This window comes from Phodopus roborovskii, unplaced genomic scaffold (assembly GCF_943737965.1).
Source record: "Phodopus roborovskii unplaced genomic scaffold, PHOROB, whole genome shotgun sequence".
Lineage (NCBI taxonomy): Eukaryota > Metazoa > Chordata > Mammalia > Rodentia > Cricetidae > Phodopus > Phodopus roborovskii.
Window position 1 is genome coordinate 13,167,357 of NW_026126459.1, and position 15,420 is coordinate 13,182,776.

At 39.7% G+C, this 15,420-nt stretch overlaps 1 protein-coding gene across 6 annotated transcripts in view; it reads left to right on the plus strand.

Moving 5' to 3' along the window:
* The window catches only part of Ppp6r2 (protein phosphatase 6 regulatory subunit 2), an 83,163-nt gene that overhangs the window by 11,086 nt on the left and 56,657 nt on the right, over nt 1–15,420 (plus strand). For all 6 annotated transcript variants that reach the window (XM_051189625.1, XM_051189628.1, XM_051189627.1 and 3 more), the window contains exon 2: nt 9,341–9,473. The gene's annotated coding sequence lies outside the window, so the exon portion shown is untranslated. The remainder of the gene's footprint in view (nt 1–9,340; nt 9,474–15,420) is intronic.

Sequence of the window (15,420 nt, forward strand, 5' to 3'; positions counted from 1 at the left end):
TATCTGCAGGAAAGGTTCTCTAATACAGAGCTATTTCACCCTTTCTGAACTAGTCGTGTGTGTGTGTGTGTGTGTGTGTGTGTGTGTGTGTGTGTGTGTGTGTGTGCGTGTGTGTAATAAATATATTTTTTGACGTAGGGTTTCACTATGTAATAATCCTGGCTGGCCTCTAACTATGAGGCTGGCCTCAAACTCACAGAATGCTGGCATAAAAGTATGTGCTACTGGGGCTGGAGAGAGATAGCTCAGCAGTTAGGAATATTGGCTGCTCTTCCAGAGGACCTGGGTTCAATTCCCAGCACCCAATGGCCACTAACAACTGTCTGCTTCCCCAAGATCTGACATCCTCACACAGACATACATGCAGGTCAAACAAATTAAAAAAAAAAAAGGTATGTACCACTGTGATGGCTAATCTTGGTTGTCAACTTGACTACATCTTGAATCAACTAGAACCCAAGCATGTGGTTACATCTGTGAAGGAGTCTCTTAATTAGATCATTTGTGGCAGGAAGATCCACCTCAAGTCTGGATTACTAGAGATCTGAAGACCCATCCTAAGTCTAGACTATATCTTCTAGTGTGGCATGCATAAGAGGGCATGGAAGAAGGAAGCTCTTGCTTTTTGTCTGTTTGCTGTCACTCTTGATAGCAAGTTCATCTGTTCTTCTGGGGCGTTACTTCACTGATAGTAGAAGCTACTTCAGGATTCCAGCTTAGATTAACGATCAACCAAGACATCCAGCCTCAGGGATTGACAACTACTGGATATTCTTGGCCAGTCACTGATGGACTAGTCAGGTTATAGTAGTAATCCATTCTACTACATATATATTCATTCTTTGGTTCTGTTCCTCCAGAGAACTCTAATACAATTACCACACCCAACTGTTTGCTTTAAAAGAGATAGGATCTTGTTTTGTTGTCAGGCTGGCCCAGCTTTGAGGCTGGAGGAGGACGGTGATGTCAAAGAATGCAGAGGAGGCCATCACCCCACAAAGGAAGGATTGGTCCACTGTATTGAAATGTTGAGGTGAGAAATAAGAAGCAATCTTTAGCAGCCCTTGGCTTCTTTCTTGACAGAAACAGTTTGTTGGAATGGTGGGAAGAAAGGAGTTGGGGATAGTGAGGGGAGGTAGTTCCTTTAGGAAATGTTGCCATCACCCTGGGATTGGAGAGAGGACATCTGTGCATGTGTGTGTTTGTATGCATGCATGTATATGTATGCATTAGAGGAGGAGGAAAGAATATGAGATATTGGTGGGAGAGGTTCAGGTGGAGCAGTTTGGAAGACATGGGGTGGAATCTGGATTGCAGATGGAGGAACTGGTTTTTGATGGTTCTTTATTTGTGACAGGAGGGAAGGTGGTGGGTATGATGGATTTGATAGAGTTGTTGGAGGGGAGTGGTGGTATTAACACTTGAGTGAGACCTTTTGCTTTTCTTGTTTTCTGTGAATTAAGGAATAAAGATAATAGAAAGTTGAGTAAAGACTAAAAGGATTGAGGTGGTTTATTTTATATGTGTTACATATAAACAGCCCACCCCAATCATTAGTGACTTAAAATAAGATTCTTTTTTGGTCATTCCAGGTTGGCAGTGTGGGCTGTGCACAGCAGGATTGTCCTCTTTGTACCCCAGGTAGTCACCTTGGTTTACTTGTAGCACTGGGTCTCAGCTGGGTGTTTATGCCCCTCTCCAGATTTTGCCATCTTAGGGGAGGTCTGAGGAAGCTTGGTCATGATAGTCAAAGAATTCAGAGGTGTTGATAGAAGCTGTAAAGCCTCCTGGGGGTGAGGTTCTGGCACCTGTCTTGATCACTTTGTTGGTTATATTATTGAGTTTGGGGTGCAGAGAGTGAAGGGATGTGCAAAGAGACTTTACCTCCATTTATTTTTAGATAGGGTCTGATGATGTAGTCCATGCTAACTACGAATTGCTACATAACCTAGGCGGCCTCAAATTGATGGTAATCACCCTACCTAGTCTCCAGAATGCTGGGACAACAGGTATGTAGGAGTGTGTCACTATGCCTGGCTTAGACTTTACCTCTTGAGGCAAGGAGCTGTCTTTAAACTCATGATTACTATTATAAGAGAGGGAAACCAGCTTCCTAGAGAGAGAATAGGAATCTAGGTTATATTTAATGTTTCCTTGAGGTTTGTGGTCATTCATTTAGAATGAATAAAGCTCAAGCTAGATTTATTCATGGAAGCCTTCTCTGGCCAGTGCTTCCCCTATCATCCTCCCCTTCTCATGACTAATGACAGTTACTAACATTCATTAGGTACTTAACTGTGCCACACTGTTGTGGAATATTCATTCATTTATGCTATGGAAGATTTGTTTAACCAGGCAAAGATGTGTTGCATTCGTTTAACTCTGTAAAGCTGTGTTACTTTGCCTACTTAAAACACCTGATCAGTTTAATAATCTGAATAGCCAATAGCTAGACAGGAGAGAGAAATAGGCAGGGCTGGAGGGCAGAGAGAATAAATGGGAAAGAGAGGATCAAGAAAAGGAGGAGAAGAGGATGCCAGGGGCCAGCCATACAGCCAGATGTGGAGTAAAAAGGAAAGAAAGATATTTAGAATAAAGAAAGGTGAAAAGCCTAGAGGCAAAATGTAGTTAAAGAGAACTGGGATAATTTAAGGTAGAAAAGCCACACTAAGGCTAGGCATTTATTCATTCTTTTTCTTTTTTTCTTTTGGTTTTTTGAGACAGGGTTTCTCTGTGTAGCCCTGATTATCCTGGCACTTGCTCTGTAGACCAGGCTGGCCTAGAACTCACAGAGATCTGCCAGCCTTTGCCTCCAGAGTTGGGATTAAAGGTGTGGCTATTGTTACTGCTTTTGATTAGGTGTATATGTTTGTGTGTGCCAGTGTGTGTGTGCACATGTGAGTGAAGGTGCCTTTGGAGGCCAGAGGCATCAGGCTCCACTGGAGCTGGAGTTACAGAAGGTTGTGAACAGCCGTCCTGGGTGCTGGGAATTGTACTTAGGTCCTCTGCAAAAGCAGTGTGTGCTCTTCACCACTGAGATATCTCTCTGGCCTTGGTAATTTTTTTTTTTTTAAATCAAATTCATCTCTAGCTGTTTTCCCTTAAAAGTCTCAGCCACAATATGGCCTATCCTGCCAGTCATTCACCAAGGGCTCCCATTCTGAGTCTGGTTTTCTTAGCACTGTTGTATTGAGAATAAGTGGGGTATTGAGAATGAGTGGGGTAGTAAGTCTTTGCTTCTCTGTATTTGATTCATTTTCTTTGTAAATTCCTTGGAAGTGTCTGGTGAATTTGAATCCAGCCTGGTCTACAGAGCTAGTTCCAGAACAACTAGGGCTGTTACACAGAGAAACCCTGTCTCAAAACCAAAAGAGTCTAGTAAAAGTCAAAATTAAGGTGCTAGCTGGTGATGCATGTATATGGGGGTTATGCATGCCATTCATGCATACAGATAACTTTTTGAGTGACTCTTTCTACCTACTTTTAGCTTTTTTTTTAATTTTTACTTTTTTATTTTAAGAAGAATTTACCATGCATGCATCCCGGGATGGCCTAGAATTCATTTTGTAGACCAGACTGTCCTCAAATTCACAGACATCCTCACTCTTACTTCTGGCTTCTGCTTCCTAAGTGCTAGCTTAAAGATGTGCACCACCATGGCCAGCTTCTGTCCATCTACCTTTATGTAGGTTCTAGGGATTGAACTCAGGTTGCCAGGCTTGCACACTAAATATGTTTTATCCTCTGAGAGCCATTTTGCTGGCCCTACTACATTCAAATTCTATAGCTATTTAATTCTTAGTTATTTTTTAAATTATTAAAACAAAAAGTAGCATGTATTTAAGAACTTTCTGCATATTAGTTATTCTAAACTATTTACCTTAAACTATCTTTTTTTGTTGTTTGAGACAGGGTTTCTCTGTTTAGCCCTGGCTGTTCTGGAACTTGCTCTGTAGACCAGACTGGTCCCGAACTCACAGATATTCACCTGCTTCTGCCTTCCAAGTGCTGTGATTAAAGGTGTGTGCCACCACCTTGTCTGGCTAAATTATCCTTTTTCACTGTAAGTATGTATCATCACTCTCTCAAAGACAAGGAAAGTGGAGGCACAAAAAAGAGGCTACAAGATTTGTTCAGGGCCTTTTTTTCTTTTTCTTTTTCTGAGACAGGGCTTCTGTCTGTTTTAGAACTCACCTTGTAGACCAGGCTGTCCTTGAAGTACTCTGTCTGCTCCTTCTTCCCCAGTGCTGGGATTAAAGGTGTGTGCCATGTCTCATAGCTAAATGAAATTTTTTAAATGAAATTTTTAAGAGAGGGTGTGATTAAGTTGCTTATGTTAGTGATGGATTAATGATCCTCCTCCTGTCTCAGACTCCCAAATAACTGGGCTACCAAGTTCAACTAATCTTAAGTTATTTGTGATGACTGTATGTATCCCTACTGTATATTATCACTATCTAACCCCAGAACTTAAAAAAAAAATTTTTGTTTACAGAACTTTTTGTGTTCTCAATTCATTTTCCCCTTAAAGTAGAGTAAGGTAGGAAAGACCAATTATTACACACTGATTTATTTAGTGATTTGTTTAAAGCATACTTGTACTGTCTTTTGCCAAGCATGACTTCACTTGGTACCTGGAACAGAATGACCTGGAGAAATAACAGTAAAACAGTAGATCATCGCCAGGTAACAACCTGACCAATCATGCTCACTTGCCCCACTTTGTGGTTTTTGAGTGTAAAATGAGAATGCAAACCTAGGCCTTTCAGGAACTATCTGGGCATTGGTCCATTGGTGAATACATTTCCTCTGTCTGTTCTCATTGGTGTTGGAGTAGTTATTCCAGAAAGATTCCTGTCGCTTTTGCAGAGTTAGGGATGAATCCAAGATCAAGCACTCCTTCATGGAAATACAACCCAGCTCCATCTTGTCAGATTGAAAGTTTGTATCTGCTGTTAACTCACCCCTCCCTCAGCCCCTTGGCAACTAACTGCTGTTTAACATCCTGTCTTTGAAACTGGTTTAATTTCCTCATGTAAATGAAATTATGTTTTTTGTTTGTTAGGTTGGTTTTTTGAGAAGTTTCTCTGTGGAGCCCTGGCTTTCCTGGAACTCTATGTAGACCAGGCTGGACTGAAACTCAGAGATCCTTCCTCTGAATTTCCTTTTTGGTATTGAATAATATTCCACTGTTTATATCCATGGTCTTTGGTATTGGGGATTGAACGCAATGCCATATGTTTGTTAAGCGTACACCTTACCACTGAGCTACACCTCTAGCTGCCTGTGTTTCAGTTTGTTTATTCAGTCATCTTTCACTGGACACTTGAGTTGTTTTTACTTTTTGTCTTTTGTCTTCCAGCTTCCTTCCTTCCTTCCCTCCTCCTTTTTTGTATTAGTTTTTTGACACACAAAGTGATGGATTTCATTATGATGTTCTCATGTATACATATCATTGTATCTTTTTATATTCATACTCCATTACCTTCCCATGTCCTTTTTCCTACTGGTTCTCTTCTTCCTCCCACAGACCACTCTTTCTCCTTTCTGCTTTCACATCTTTATGTATATGTATGTATACACTAAATATTTAAATCTCTATATGAGGAAACATGCAGTTTTGTCTTTTTCCTTCCCCTACACAGTTCCTCTTCTACTTTTGTATCCTGTATATATTTATATAAATTATACAATAAGGAAAATCTTGAATCTTTCAAGAAAAAAGGAAAATAACTTTACCTTCTATGGAAATAGTTTGTTTCTATCTTGTATTCAATCCAAGAACATTGGTTTCTTTCTTTTTTTCTTTTTTCTTTTTTTTCCTTGAGACAGGGTTTCTTGTTTAGCTCTAGCTGGCCTGGAACACAATATGTAGATCAGGCTGGCCTTGAACTTTTACAGCTCTGCCTGCTAAGTATGTGACAATTTGCCAAGTTGCTTGATTTTATTCATATACACGCAATTTATACATATTTACATATTTTTGCCTCAGTCCTTAGAGTTAGTTATTTCTCTGAGGAATGTCTGTTGTTACATTGAAAATGGTGGTTAAAGAGCACAATTTATTGTGCTTTTTTCTAGAAGTTGAGAGAGATTATCAGTTAGCTTGTGATCAGGTGTCTTAGTGTTTTATTGCTGTGAGGAGACACCATGACACCATGAACAAGGCAACTCTTGTTAAAAAAAAAAAAAAAAAGGCTTTGACTGGGAGCTTGCTTACAGTTTCAGAGGATTAGTTCATTATCATCATGGCAGGGAGTATGACAGCACTCAGGCAGGAATAGTGCTGGAGCAGTACCTGAGAGCTTTCCATCCTGATTTGCAGGCTTCAGGCAAAGAGATAGGGACACTGGGCCTGGTGTGGGCTATTGAAAGCTCACAGTCCAGACCTGGGTGTAATGTCACAGCGCTCAAGCCCACCTCCAGTGACACACCTACTACAACAAGGCCACACCTGCTAATCCTCCCAAGTAGTTCTCTGACTGTAGACTAGGCATGCAAATATATGAGCCTATGGGGATCGTTCTCATTCAAACCACCACACCAGGAATATGCATTTGTTAATGGTAGCAGTCTACTGTTATGAAACTGGCAACTTCAATAGAAATCCCCCTCATGTCCTTAGGTTGATTTTATTTTTTAAATTATACAGGGTTACCAAAAGCACATTTTCTCTATATCCTACTGTTTTCTTTTCTCACTCCCATTTGTTCCTCCAGACAAATTTGCTTCTACTTTCAGATTATCAGTACATATATGACATTATGTATCTATAAGTCTAGGAGTCATAAATGAAAGAAAACATGCAATATTTTTCTTTCTTTTTCTTCTGAGATAGGGTTTCTCTGTGGCTTTGGAAGCTGTCCTGGAATTAGCTCTTGTAAATCAGGCTGGTCTTGAACTCACAGAGATCCATCTGCCTCTGCCTCCCGAGTGCTGGGATTAAAGGCATGTCCCACCACCGTCCAGCACAATATTTGTCTTTTTTAGACTGACTTAAGGCACAATTTTTAATCTTTCTTAGACTGACTTAATTCATTTAAACTTAGTGTCTCTAGACACAAAGAAAACAAAACAATGTCTTGTTGTATTGCCCAGGCTGCCCTTGAACTCCTGGCCTCAAGAGATCCTTTTTCCTTAGTTTCCTGAGTAGGTGGCACTATAATCATGTTCATAGCACCCATAGCCCTTGGATTGTTTGGTGTGTCATTCTAACATTTGAGGCAGTCAAATATAGAAAGGATTTATATTGTTAGTACTTTCTTTTTTAGAATAAACAAGAGTTTGTTAGTTCCTTAATTGTGAAGTGTTCTGATGATTTGGATATCAACTAAAGATAATGTATCAGTTTTATGTCATTGTGACCAGATAGCTGAGCAGAACAAGGATAGAAAAGTAATTTTGGCTCACAGTTTGAGTTTTCAGTGTACCTTGTTGGGGAGGGGGTGGGTAGGTGAGGGGTGAGGGTGGGGGGGTGGAGGTATGGTGGGACAAAGTAGCTTACATTGTGCCGGCAAGGAAGCAGAAGGAGAAAATGCCTGTACGAGTTGGCTTCTTCCATTTTTTTCCCGTTTATTTCATTTGGATTCCTAGCTTCAGAATTGATGCTGGTTGCTGGTGGTGATGGTGCACACCTTTAATCCCAGCACTAGGTAGGTAGAGACAGGCAAATCTCTGTGAGTTCAAGGTCAGCCTGGTCTACTGAACGAGTTCCAGGACAGGCTCCAAAGCTACAGAGAAACCCTGTCTAAAAAAAAAAAAAAAAAAAAAAAAAAAAAAAAAGATTCTGTCAACTTTACAACTTTAGGGCAGGTCTTTTCTTTCTTTCTTCCTTTCTATTCTTTTTTTTTTTTTTTTTTTTTTTTTTTTTTGAGATAGGGTTTCTCTTTGAGATAGTTCCAGGCTGTCCTGGAATTCATTCTATAGATCAGGCTGGCTTTGAACTCACAGAAATCCACCTGCCTCTGTGTGCACTACCATTTCCCAGCCAGGGCAGGTCTTAATGTTCTCTAAAAACAACAATTATAAAAAAACCCAGAGGAGGAGCTGGGTTCGTATGTAAAATGAAAAATAAATTTTTTGAAGAAAAAAGCATACAAGGCATAAAAAAACCTTAAAAAACAAAACAAAAAAGCACCCCATGTTGTTAGTAATGCAATACCTATCTCTGTAGCCCATACCATTATTTTAAATGAGTGTTTTGCTTGTGTGTTATATGTCTGTATACCATGTGCATGTTGGGTAACTGTGGAGGTCAGAAAAGGGTGCCAAATTCCCCATAACTGGAGCTATGTTTGTTTCGCCATCAAGTGGGTGCTGAGAATTGAACCTAGATCCTCTGGAAGAGCATCCAGTGTTCATAACAGCTGAGCCATAGTTCTAGTCCCTTTTGGCACCATTTTTAATGCTGGTTTACATTTCTGTGACAAAATACTATATATATATGACTTATGAGAGAGATTTACTTAGTCTTCTAGTTTTTGTGGTGTTACTCTGTTATAGTGGTAGTCTCTCGTAGACTATCATATCATAGTCTATACATGATGGGAGCCAGGAAGGACTGAAAAGGATGAGGGCAAGGAGGGAGAGAGAAAAGTGTGACTGCTTAGCCAGCTTCTCTGTTGCTTTGTTTTATTCTGTCCAGGCCCTCAGCCTATGAGATGGTGCCAACTACATATACAAAGCAGTTCTTCCCACCTTAATTAATCCTTTCTCAAAATGCCCTCAGATTGCTCTCGTAGCTACATCTCAATCCATTCAAGATGACAATCAAAATAACAGTTCTTGATTTCTTTTGTTTTCCTTGTATTTTGCCAGTCTTTTTTGTTTTTGTTTTTGGGCTGTCCTGGAACTTTGTAGGTCATAGATCAGGCTGGCCTTAGAACTTGCAGATAATCACCTGCTTCTTCCTCCTGAGTGCTGGGCTTAAAGGCATGCACCACCACCAACCTTCGCCATTTTTTTTAGTATGATGTCAACTTGACAGGATCTAGAATTTTTTGGGAAATGGACTTGTGGTGCATGTCTGCAGGAGATTATCTGGATGCAGTGGTTGGAATGGGAAGATCTGCCTACTGGGGATGACACCATTCTGTGGTGGGAGGAGACTGAGGGCTGAGTACAGTGATTTATTGCTCTTTTCTTTGACTATGATGTAATGTGACTAACAGCTTCAAGTTCCTGCTGGGTTGATTTCCCTACTGTGATGGACTTTGAACTGTGAGCTAAAATAAGCCTTCCTTAAGTAGCTTTTATAAAGTATTTTATCACAGCAACAGGAAAAGAAACTAAGAAAATTAACCTATAAAGGAAAATTAAAGATTTTTTTCTTATTTTTCAGGTAAACCAGCCAAAACTCTTCCCTGAACAATAACATCTTTTTTTAAAGTTGCATATATACAAAAGAAAAAAAAAACACAAATGCTTTTTATTTTGCCTCAACACAAGATTTAAACAAGGTACTGTCATAGAAGGTAAGCTGATCTTTCCTTTTAATTAAATTCTACTTTATTGTACGGGTTACTCAATCACATTGTATAGATGGACATTCACAGGTTGGATGACAAACCTTTTGTTTCTGTTGTTTTTTGAGGTGGGGGTCTCACTGGTCCATTGAAAGCCTTTCTATTAAAATCTAACTTGATGTTGGAACACTCTCAGACAGGATCTCACTATGTAGTCAAAACCATTCTTAAACTTATGATTCTTTTTCTTCATGTCTTGAATGTTAGGATTATGGGTGGACATCACAACACTTGGTTCATATAATTTCTTGCCAGCGTTTTGTTGTACTAGAAACTAAGATAGCATTCCAAAAGGTAGAAGAGAAGAGCATTATGAGAAGTCTGTTTGCTTTGTACTGAAGAAAGCGTTAATTTTCTACAGAGTAAAGCGTGCTCTTCAGGAGGCAGAGATTTCGGCCGGGAGCTTTGTGAATTACATGCCAGCTTGGCCTATATAGTGAGTTCCAAGACAGCCAGGGCTACATAGTGAGACACTGATTAAAATTAAATTATTTTAAAAAAATAAAGTAATAAGTCTTCATAAAAAACAATAAAGTGTGCTTAGTATATTGTTTCCTTTCTGTTTCTGTGATAAAGCTCCACTTTTCAAAAACGAATGAGACATAAGTCTCATTTGTGAAGCATGTTGTATCCCAAACTAATGTGAACTAAACAGAGAAAATGGACTAGCAAATGGTTAAAGTTCTTATTGCACAAATCTGATGACCTACCTGAGTTTGATCCTTGGAACACATGTTGGAGGGAGAGCATTTACTCCTAAAAGTTGTTTTCTGATCTTTAGACATATGTGGTAGCATGTGTGCTCTTGTACTAACATGCATCACACACAATAATGATAAATAACGCTTATTTGTTTATCTTATTTTATTATTTTTGAGACAGACTCTATGTAGCCCTGGCTATCCTAGAACTTGCTATATAGACCATGCTGGCCTCAAACACACAGAGACATCTGCCTCTACCTCCTAAGTGCTGATACTAAAGACATGGTCCACCATACCATGATAAAGTTTAAAAAGTTAAAATAGAAAAAAACAAAAGCTGAATTGTGGCTGAACAGATAATAAGTTGAAGTTTAGATTCTAGTTCTCTCTTGGCAACAGTCTCTACTACAGAATGTTGTATTGCACTCTTATCATGGAACTGTAGGATCATAGGGCAACACTTGCATTTGAATCCTACCCCTGTCTTCCGATTGTGTCACCCAGGAAAAATAAAGAAGCAGAACTTGAGGTTCCTTTCATTCAGTGCTGGGTAAGCATGTAGGAGATGTTGGCCACATCGTGTTGTTCTTGACAGCCTGGAAGAATCTCAAGGACAGTTGTCAGAATGGGAAGAGCATTCTGCTGTGTTGATATACTAAGTCCAAAGCTGGTTTATGAACAAGGATGCTCACAGTGGTATCCAGCAGATCATCTATATAGGGAAGAGTATGGCCTTCCCCATCATTAAGCATCTCTGTGGAAGGTAGGGTATAGAGACCAGGCATGGTGGTTCACACCTGTAATCACAGGACTTGAGAGACTGAGGTATTATGATCACCATACGTTCAAGACCAGCCTCTGTGTTACTGAGACCCTGCTTCAACTAAAACAAAAACCAAAAGTTTGAAAAAGAAACACTCAAGAACTAGGCCTGCAAGAGGGCTCAGCAGCCAAAGGCACTTGTGAATTTAAACAGATTAACCATATGTGACGACAGAATTAAGTGAACTATAACATGTATCTGAAAAAATACTCAAGAGTACTGAACTGAGAGATGGGAAATAGGAAATGAGATTAAGCAAAAATAGGGGTTACTATAAAAATGATATAAATGGATAGTTGGAATTCCATTATAAAAATAGGGGAAATGGAGGTACAGCATTATTTAAAGTATTATTAGCTTTAAACTTTTAAAAAAAAAACTAATAATCCGTAAGTCCATAGATTTGTATGTTGTATCCCAACTAATATGAATTAAAGAGAAAATGGGCTGGCAAGATGGCTTGGTGGGTAAAATGTTTATTGGACAAACTTGATGACCTGAGTTTGATCCCCAGAACTCATGGTGGAGGGAGAGAATTGACCCGTTAAAGTTGTCTTCAGACCTCCAGATATGTGTGATGGCCTGTACCCCATGACATGATTTTGATCCCTGGAGTCTATATAGTGAAAGAAGAAAACTGATGCCCACAAATTGATCAGTGTAGGAACGCATATGTGTGTACACACCACACACACACACACACACATACAATGTAAAAATCTTAGGAGCTTTAGGAGCTGGAGAGATGGGGTCATGTTTAAGAGCACTGCTTCCCTTCCAGAGGACCTGAGTTTGTTTTCCAGCACCCATGTTTGGTAGCTCACAAAGGCTTATAACTCCACTTCCAGGGGATCTGACTCCCATGTCTGACCCAAGGGCAGCCACATGTGTAACAAACAAACACACATAAATATATATATATTTTAATTTTTAAAATACATTTGTTTGTTTGCTTGTTTTAGAGACAGAGTTTCTCTACAGCTTTGGAGCCTGTCCTGGGACTTGCTCTGTAGACCAGGCTGGCCTCGGAACTTAAAGCTATCCATCTATCTCTGCCTCTGAGTGCTGGAATTAAAGGCATGTACCACCACTGCCTGGCTTGTTTTGGTTTTTTTGGGACAAGGTTTCTCTGTGTGGCCCTAGTTGTTTTGGAACTCACTATGTAGACCAGGATGCCTTGAACTCACAGAGATCTGCCTGCCTCTGCTCCCAAGTGCTAGGATCAAAGGTATGTGCCACCACTGCCCAGCTAAAAATAATGTTTTGTTTTGTTTTGTTTTGTTTTCTGTACAGGGATTCTCTGTGTAACAGCTCTGGCTGTCCTGGAACTTGGGAATTGTAGACTAGGCTGGCCTTGAACTAACAGATCTGTTTATCTCTGCCTAACAAGTGTTGGGATTAGAGATGTATGCTACCACCATCTGGCTAGCTTCTATTATTATTATTGTTATTGTTATTATTATTATTTCTGTTGTTAGATTCGTATTCATAGATGTGTGTGTATACACAAATATATAAGTATAACTTAATGAGTCTGTTTTTGTTTGTGTGTATATGGTTTTAAGGCTGACCACTCTGCATTGGACAGTCAGCTAAGGGGTTCATCTCTGGGAGAGGCTAATTCTCCTCCCCAGTTATTAGTTGCCTGTAGTTCTTTATCTAGAGGTAGGACTCCATGAAAATTTTACCTTCCACATTAATATGTCCATTGATATTGCCATTATGTAAAGGTGATGGTGGCACATGCTTTTAATTCTAGTACTCAGAAGGCAGAGGCAGCAATCTCTGAGTTAGAGGCCAGCCTGCTCTACAGAGTGAGTTCTGGGGCAGCCAGGACTACACAAAGAAACCCTGTTTTGGAAAAAACAAAACAAAATCTTTAAAAAATCTTTTGATATTAATTTCCATATCTTACTGTCTTTTGAGAAAGTAATCTGTGTGACAGTGGTGTTCCTAAGTTATTGTGTCGTCCTGTGTTGGGGCTTATATCTGTATTTTTGGTTGTGAGCCTAGCCTATAGTGGCTGAGCCATCTTCTCATCCCAGTGGCTTATTTTTATAAATGTTATATTAGATGTTGAAAATTTTTGTATTCCATTTTTAGTTTTTTATGTTTCCTTAACAGCCTGAGCTTAGTCACTGCAGCTGTAAGAAAACAGAGAAATCCCTTGTGCCCTTTACCCATTTCCCCCAGAAAGAAACTTTGTTTTGAGAAAGGCTCTCAAGTAGCTCATGCTGGCCTTCAGCTCTCCAGGCAACTGTGGCTGAGCTTGAACTACTCTTCCTTCTGCCTCCCTTCCAGGTGGTGGGATTGCAGGCCAGTACTAGTAGAAATGTTTTATAGAGTTATAACCAGGAAGAGGGACTAATATGATGTACTGACTTTATTCACACCTCCCAGTTGTTTGTTTTTAGACTGATTCTTCTTGGCCAGAACTTATATGTTATGTGGTTCATGTTATCCTAGCACTCACAGAAATGCTGGGGTTACAAGTATGTGCTACCATGCTCATCTTGACCTCCCCAGTTCATGCTGTGTGCTCTCTCTCTCTCTCTCTCTCTCTCTCTCTCTCTGTGTGTGTGTGTGTGTGTGTGTGTGTGTGTGCACGCAGGTGGTCATGAACTTGCTTTGTAGCGAAGGATAATCTTGAATTCCTGGTCCTGCTGCCTTCACCTCCCTAGGGCTGGGATTGCAGGTGTGCACTCCCATGCCCAGTTGTCATATCACTTTTATAACCATATTTGTTTCTCTTTTGCTCTCCTTCTAATTCCCAACCACTGGAAATCAAGAATCTGTCTTTTCCTGTTGCTGTAATGGGATATCCTGATATAAGCAATTTAAGGTGAATAGTTTATTTTAGCCCACAGCTTAAGGATATAGTCCATCATGATAGAACAGCTAAGATTGCAAGCACCTGAAACAGTCTTGTTCCTGTTGCATTCACAGTTAGGAAGAGGAGAGCAACAAATGAATACTTGTCTTGAGCTAGCTTCTCCTTTTTATGTGGTCTAGAACCCAAGCCTAGGGAATTGTACTGCCTACTCTTTGGGTGTGTCTTCCCATTTCAGTTAACCTAATCAAGAAACTCCCTCACAGGTGTGCCCAGAGCCTTGTCTCCTAGGTGATACTAGATCTGTTAGTTAATATTAACCACTGTAGTATCCTACCATTTCTAATATTTTTTTAACGTTTTATTCATTTTGTGTGTATGAGTGCATTGCCTGCATATGTCTGTACTACATGCATATCTGGTGCCTTTAGGTGTCAGAAGAGTACAAGGGCATCAGACTCCCCAGAACTGGAGTTACAAATGGTTGTGAACCATCATGTGGGTGCTGGGACTCAAACCCTGTCCTCTGCAAAAACAACCAGTGCTCTCTTAACCACCGAGCCATCTCTTTAGCTTCTGTCTCTAGGTTTATTTGTTGTTTGTTTTTTGAGGCAGGGTCTCTCTAAGTAGCTCAAGCTGTCCTGTTTGCAAGGCAGGTCTTGAACTCACAGAGATCCACTTGTTCTGCCTTCCAAATGCTGTGATTAAAGGTTTGTACCACCATGCCATTTCTAAAATTTTATCATTAAAATTGTTATATTGGAGCATGGTGACATACTTCTAAGCATTCAGGAGGTTGAAGTGGGAGAATTGTTTGAAATCAAGAGTTTAAGACCATCCTGGGCACCATAGTGAGACTGTCTCTCAAACAAATAAAACAAACCATACCAAACCAAACCCACAAAGTCATCAATGGAATAATAGTATGCAACCTTTTGGGATTTGTTTACCTTGCCCAGTAATACATTTCTATTCTATACACTTACTTAATTTTTGCACTCATCAGTTCCTTTTGGGGGCTGGGGATGTAACTCAGTTGATAGAGTGTTTGCCTAACATGAATGAAAGCCCTGGGTTTGAGACCAGTTCAGTACCAGGGAGGCAGAGGCAGAAAGATTGGGAATTCAAGGTGACCCTCAGCTACATATCAAGTTTGAGGTTATTCTGACAAACATGAGACTATCTCAAAAAAAATTTTTTTCCCTAATCACAAAACATTTATTCCACTTACATAAACTTAGTAATATTTTTTTTTTAACAATTATGCTTGGAATTGTACATGGATTTTTCATAGGACATTAAACAAGAGTAGCCATCATTTAAAGTTATTTCCTTGTTAACTGTTTCTACAGCAGATGCATAGCAAGAAAATAAGAGTGATGAATTTTCCTAACTTCCTTGCATGGTGGCCATGTTATCTTTCCCATTATAATTCTGGTTTTAGTATATGAGCTATCAGAGTGAGCACAAATGCTGTCCTTTTATTGTCCTACTTTCCTTACTGTGTTGGCACCATACGCTATGTTATAGTTTGCATTT